Consider the following 7,169-nt stretch of genomic DNA (forward strand, 5'->3'; position numbering starts at 1 on the left):
GGACGCCGCAGCCCCGCAGCCCCCGCGGCCCACGCTGCTCCAGACGCGCGGGCGCTGGCCTTCGTGTCCCCGGGGCTCCGGGCTCGCCTCGGGTCGCCGGAGGACCCCTCTCCTCCGCCCCTGTTTTCAGACCTGTTCCCGCCTCCTCGCTTCCTCCGCACCGGGGAGAGGGAAGCGGGACCAAGCCCACCCGCCGGCTCCCGCTCCCTGCAGGCCGCGCCCCTCCCAGGCCGGTCGCTCTGGGCGGCTGGCTCGGTGCAGCGGGAGCGTGGCGGGACCCCGCCTAAACCTGCTTGCGGGACCCACTCTGCGCGGCCGCACCCCACGGCCCAGGGCACGGGACGAGGCCTGGTCCCCGCCGCGGCCCAATCGCTGCCACCCGAGACAGGACTCAGACCCCGAAGGGACAGGGGCAGAGAGAGAGAAGAAAGGAAGGAAGGGACTATCTGGCACACTTAGACGCAAAAACATTTTCTCCATTCTGCACTGGGCCAGAAAAACTGCGGTTTTCCTATCATTGAAAACTCCACAGTTCTGCTAGGAAGTTGGTGTCTGCTCCTGGGGTTCGCTTGTTCTTAGGCTGGAAGCCAGTTTACTGCTTTGAAGTACAAGTCCGGTGGCGGAAATGTTACTTTACCTTCCAAGTTAAGGTCCTGTTTCTTGCTTGGTTCAGTATATTCGGTTCTAGTGAGTGTGTGTGTGTGTGTGTGTGTGTGTGTGTGTGCACGCCTGTGGGGGTGGGGGGGTGATCTCATGATTTTTCTGAGTTGCCTTTCTGGTGTTAAAAAACGCTATTTCATGTCCAGTCACAGTGGGTCCTAATCTCTTCAAGATTCCTCTTCTAACCCAGAAACCCAAGTTGCTCCTGTTTATCTCCTCCGCTTGCTGCCCACGCCCACGGTCTCACTCTAGGCTCGTCATATTTGTAAACTTTTCTCCAGCCTGGCCTCCCGCGCTCCTCACAGCACACAGCAGTCCGAGTCACGGAGCAGCACGAAGCAGGCAGCTAAAGAAACGCGAACCTGGGCACCCAGCAGGATTTCTGAGTTGTCAGACTGTATTTTTCATTTGTTTCCTGTAGCTTCCAATTCATGATGCCCCTGGATGAGCAGAACATTCGTACTGCGAGAATTTCAAGCCTAAGCAGAAGGAAAATGAAAAAGAAATACACGAACTATCTCACAAATTTAAGTAGATGAAGTGGTATGAATGCTTTGAGGAAGGAGAGCTAAATTTTGGTATGGAAAATAGTTCCTAATCTGCACGAAAGGTAGATCTTGAAGGATTTGTTCATATTTGGGAAAAGATGAAACAAGAAAACTTTCTTTCCTGTGTGTGTGTGTGTGTGTGTGTGTGCGTGTGTGTGTGTGTGAGCGCGCTTGCTTGCTTGCGTGTGTGTTTCCTGGTAGAAGGACCCTCAGGACTAAAGGTAAGAAGATGGGACGGCTGGCCTGATACTCAGGAAATACGAAGTAATGCCATTTGACCGAAAGGAAAGGTACATAAAATACAGGAAGATGCGGCGGAGTGAGGCAGGGCTGGGTGCTCTAGTCTGCCTCTCTCTCCTCTCATTGTCCCGAGTTGTGGGTTTGCACTGCGACTTTTTGGTATTGTCTTCTGTCAGCATTACACTCGTTAATATTCCTTTCGTTCTGCATTTGCATAACCTCTTCATTTCTGAGTGTAAACCTCAAATTTTATTCTACACCCAACGCCCTGGTAAGGTGGCATGTAAGTTGTAAGTCCCTCAGAAAGTGTGAGCTCCTTGGTAGTAAGGAGATAATTTTTGCAGCCTGAGTGTCCAGCAAAGAATAGTAGAGATTCAATAAAGGTTTGTTAAGTAGCCAGATGAATACGTGAATATTTTATCTTCCTCCAGGGCCGTTCTTCAGCTCGCTGTTGACACGCAGGTTAAGACCGACTTGCCTTCACTTAGGGACAGAAAAGTTAGCGTGACAGTGCAAGTATAGCAATGGCAATTACTCAGAGTAAAGCAGCGCTTCCATAACTTTGCTGGCTCTAGCAAAAAACCCTAAGATATTTGTGTTTCTTCTCATGCCTGTTATTGACAGTAGTACGAAGATGCTCAAGTGCACATTTGCAGATGAAGCGACACTGGCAACCAAGGATGTGACCCAAACCCTTGCTGCTGAGGGAGTCCTTTGTGTGTCTTACTGGAAGTATGGTCCCCAGGCCCTGCCTCAGGCAACCTGAATCAGAACCGTCATGTAACAAAATCTTTAGGTGATTCCTGTGCATATTAAAACTTCAGAAACACTGATGCAAAGACAAATGATGAAGTATATCAGAGCTCTAAATAGGATATTTTAAACTTTTTAAACCCAAGTTTAAACCCAGGTTTTCTTTTTAATTTCTCTGGGTTACTGCTGACACATCTATTCCATTGAAATAATGAGATCAGTGAGTTCATTTCTGCTTACATCATGGACCATAACAAGCTCATAACAAGGAGAACAGAGAGAAAATCAGAGAAGGGGGATATGAATGAATCATTTTATTTTTAGTAAAAATACAAATCATTGATTTTACTATTTAGCAAATCAGAACAACCTTCTAAAACAAGGAAGATAACATAGATTCCAGCCTTGCAATATGGTTTCTATCTAGATGTGATCATAGGTGGGCTTCCAGGAGGGCAGTGCACCACGGGCGTGTGGTTCTCCCGCGTGGATGCATCCACTGGTGCGTTTACAGCTAAATGCGATGTTGGGAGCTGAAGCCCATCATCAAAGGTGGTCCGGGGCTGTGGCCGGGAGGGTCTGTCTCCCTTCCCCCTCCCTTGAGCTCGCTCTGCTTCCCACTGCCCAACCGTGAGGTCAATCCCCCTGCCAGGCCCGTCTGCCATGCTGCCAGCCAAGACCATGCACAAGACTTCTGCAAACTGTGAGTCAAAATAAACCTCAGAGTTGCTGATGCCAGGTATTGCTTCTCAGTGATGAGGAAGTGCCCAAGACACTCTTCCTTTCCTTTTACTGGTCTTCTTAGTGTCACTTATTTTCTTATTTCAAAACACATGATTAGATCAGTTTTGAACTGTGACGGTCAATAATTAGGATCATGCTAACACTCCAAGATGTCTCTTTAGGAGATAAAATTTTAGCTGGGAATAGCACATTCGGTGAGGTGAGAGTCCGTGAGTCTCTAGTCCTGTTACAGACACGCCTGAGGCAGTCTGGACTTGACCAGACTGTCAGGGTGATGGATGTGTTGTCCACTGCACTTTGAAAAGAGGTGATGTCTGTTAGTGGTAGAGTGACAGGTGGACTTCTGGCCCCACAAAGACGCCCATAAGCAAATTCCCACAACCTGTGAATATGCTATGTGCTGTAAGAAAGAATTAAGGGTACAGATGGAATTAGAGTTAATCATCAGTTAGTCTCAAAGTACAAAGATTATCTCAGGTTGTTTGGATGTGCTCAGCATCCTTACCGAAGAAAGACAGAGGCAAAAGCTTTGGTGTCCTAGCAGGGGGAACAGGGTGATGTAATGAGAGCAATTACAGGGTTTGAAGGTGGAAGGGCATTGTTCAAGGGATGCATGCAGCCTTTAGAAGTGGGATAAGGCTAGAAAATTATCCCTAGATTCCAGAAAAGAAAGAGACCTGTCACCATCTTAGTTTTAGTCTAATGAGACTCATTTCAGATTTCTGATTTCCACAATTGTAGTATCACAAGTCTGCTATTTTTAGGCACCGTTTGTAGTAATTCACTGTAGCAGCAGTAGAAAACTGGGGAGTGGATGCTGCAGTTACAAATACATAAAAATAATGAAAATCTCTTTAAATTGGGCAATGGCGGAACCTGGAAGAAATTTGAAGAACCAACTTTTTAGAACCCTGGCTTGCTTGCAGATGGTGCTAATGCAAACAGATGTGAGGCCTCTGCCAGCGAGTTCAGGACAGAGTGAGCAGCACAGAACAGAACACTTACATCGTTTCGGAGAGTGCAGAGATCTCCATGAGCAGATGGCTGGTTAAAGTACGGACATGGATACAGAATTGACATTGAAGAATCTGTAAAGTTTTGATACACCAATAATGAACCATCTGAAAAAAAGGAACGCGGAAAACTCTTCACCATTGCTTCAAGAAAAATTAAAGTATCTGGGAATCACCCTAAACAAGGAGGTGACAGATTTCTACAATGAAAATTACAGAGTACTGAAGACACTGGAAGATAGAACTTCCTGTTCATGGACTGGCGGAAATAGTATTGGTGAAATAGCCATTTGCCGGAAGTGACCTACAGACTCTGTACCATTCCGTCAAAATTCCAGTGACATGCTCCACAAAACTAGAGAATTATAACCCTATAATCCATAGAAAAACACCAAAGGCCCAGAATAGCCAAAGCAATGTTAACAAGAAGAGCAAAGGTAGAAACACCACAATACCTGACTTCAAGTTATACTACAAACCCATAGTAATAAAACACACAGAGAGACCAGTGGAACAAGTTAGAGGACACAGAAACAAACTCACACAACTACAACAATCTGATGCTTGATAAAGTGGCCAAAAATACGTGTTCAAGAAAAGACAACATGTTTAAAAAATGGTACTGGACAAACTGGGTATCCATATGTGGAAGATTGAAATTAGCTCTCTATCTTTTACCCTGTACACAAGTCAAATAAAAATGGATCAGAAATCTAGGTATAACACCAGAAACTTTGAAACTGTTAGAAAAAGTCATAGGGGTAACCCTTGAAGCCACAGGTACGGGTAAAGACTCCCTGAATAGCACAGGAAATGATAGCAAGAACCAACAAGGTAGACCACACCAGCCTAGAAGTTTCTGCACAATAAGGGAACTGATCAATAGTGTGACGAGACATCTATAATGGGAGAAAAGCTTCATCGGTTATTTTTCTGACAGTGGATTAGCATCTAGATCATATAAAAAACTCAAGAGTTTAACACCCGAAAATCAGCTTGGTCAATAAATAAGAAAATGAATTAAGCAGACATTTCTCAAAAGAAGTACAAATGGACAATAAGTACATGAAAAAATATACGAAATTTGCAGCCATTAGGGAAAAATCAAAACTACATTGTAATTCTAGTTCAACCCAGATGGAATGGTTATCATCAAAAATATAAAAAAATAATAAATCTGGCAAGAATGTAGGGGAAAAAACAATTCTGCACTGCTGGTGGGAATATAAGTTAGTACAGTCATTCTGGAAATCAGTATGGGGGTTCTTCAGAAATGTGAAAATAGAATTATTATGTTACTGAGCTACACACGGCACTCCTTGCTGTACACCCAAAGGAAGTAGAGTCAGCATTCTGTGAAAATACCTGTATACCAGGTTTACTGCAGCACAATTTACAATAGCCAAGATATGGAACCAGTCAAGGCACCCATCAGTGGACAAATGGGTAAATAAATATGGTATACATATATAAAGTAGTATTATTCAACTGTAAAGAAGAATTAAACTAGTCATTTGTAGAAAAAACTGATGGAACTAGAGATCATGTTATATCAAATCAGCCAAACCAGATTTTAAAAGATGAGTATCACATCTTCCCTATATGTAAAGTCTAAAACTGACATGAAAGTACAGGGGAGAGTATCATTAAACAAGAGGGGGAATAAAAGGATGCTGGAGAGAAAAATGGAGACTAAGAAGTTCTTAATTGTATCATGAAGACAGCATGATGCTGATATGAATTTACTGCAGTGAGAATGTGTCCACCACACTAGATTAAGAAAAATAGGTTACAAAACAGTATATCTGGCACTGCCAAATTTTATTTTCAAACGTGTGTTAGTGTTTAGCATTATCAAGAAGTCGTCCAGAGCAGCATCAACTTAACTGTTAACCTCTCTTTGTGAGTGGCACAGAAAATTTTTCCTTTTGTTAAGTATAATTTTTAACACGTGTTACTATAAAATGCTTCTGAGTGGAGGGAAAAAAAAAAGAGCTACTGTGAGGGTGCAGATGGAACAGAATAACTCTGAGGAAAGGATATCATTGGGATACAGTGGCGGGAGCTTAGCTGAATTGTATCCCACACATACGTGGACATGATGATCTTGAACACTTAGCTGAGGAGATTTCTGGGCAAAATTTTGAAGGTACGGCCTGATTTCTTCTCATTATCTATGGTAAAATATGACAGAAAGAGATAGACTGAAGGAAGAACTATTAAACTAAAAGCAGGAATTGGTTGAGGAATCCTCAGTCTACGCAGATTTCAAATGATTTCTTTGTGTTGGTAAACATAGCGTCTTTAAGCTTTGGTAAGCTTGAGTAATTGTACCAATTCTTATATTTGGAAAGCCCACTCTATAGGTACAAGAAATACCTATATTTTTAATTTATGTTACTTTTAATTTATATCAGTTGTCAGTATTCAGCAATGATATCATCTCACAGGTACTCAGATTCCATAAATTGTATGACACTTTGGAAGAAAATAAAAACGATATCCTGTAGGTTCTGACACATGTAATGCTGCTTTTAAAATATTCTATTAAGATAATTTACACTTTCCTGACTTTGTGATATTGCAGTGAACAATGTGGGTGGGTACAGAGCATCGAAAGGAAACACTTGTGCAACGTATTCAAAGGTATTTGTGAGTGTAACTCAGCGTATTTCAGTGTAACTCACAAAAGTAAAATTAAGCCAGGATTAAAGGAATGATAAGAAGGAAACATGTCTAAGAAAGATAGGATGACAACGAGAAAAGGGGGGTAATTCCATGAAAAGAGCATTGCTAAGATTTTATGTTTAGATGGTTAAAACTGCTCCTAATTTTTTTCTTTTATAGCTTAATTCCCTTCTCTGGACCTCATATTCTACAAGATTTCTAAGATCTTCAAAATAACAGGCCATTTAAACATATGTTATTTTATGGTTTTTGACTTTACTGTTTGCTCAGTAAGAAACTAATGCCAGCTGCCAAAAGAGCATATCAAGACAAGGACCAGCGAGTGTTTGCTGTGGCTTCGACACTATAATTACAGAAACAGAACCCTAACAGCTAGCCTGACAGGATGTTAGCTATGTGGGAGGTGCTGTTCTGAGCACTTTCTATGCATTACATTACTTGTCTTCCTACAGACCCTTTGGAGTAAGTATTATTGTTATTTTAGCTTTGAGAAAATTGAGGTTTCTTTCCCAAAATTTCACAT

The 7,169-nt window shown here is 42.5% G+C and overlaps 1 long non-coding RNA gene across 1 annotated transcript in view; it reads left to right on the forward strand.

Annotated features, from left to right (window-relative positions):
* Window positions 1-7,169, forward strand: part of LOC102014444 — an 85,407-nt gene that overhangs the window by 731 nt on the left and 77,507 nt on the right. The window lies entirely within an intron of this gene.

This window comes from Chinchilla lanigera, unplaced genomic scaffold, assembly GCF_000276665.1.
Source record: "Chinchilla lanigera isolate Chin_1 unplaced genomic scaffold, ChiLan1.0 scaffold00070, whole genome shotgun sequence".
NCBI classification, from domain to species: Eukaryota; Metazoa; Chordata; class Mammalia; order Rodentia; family Chinchillidae; genus Chinchilla; species Chinchilla lanigera.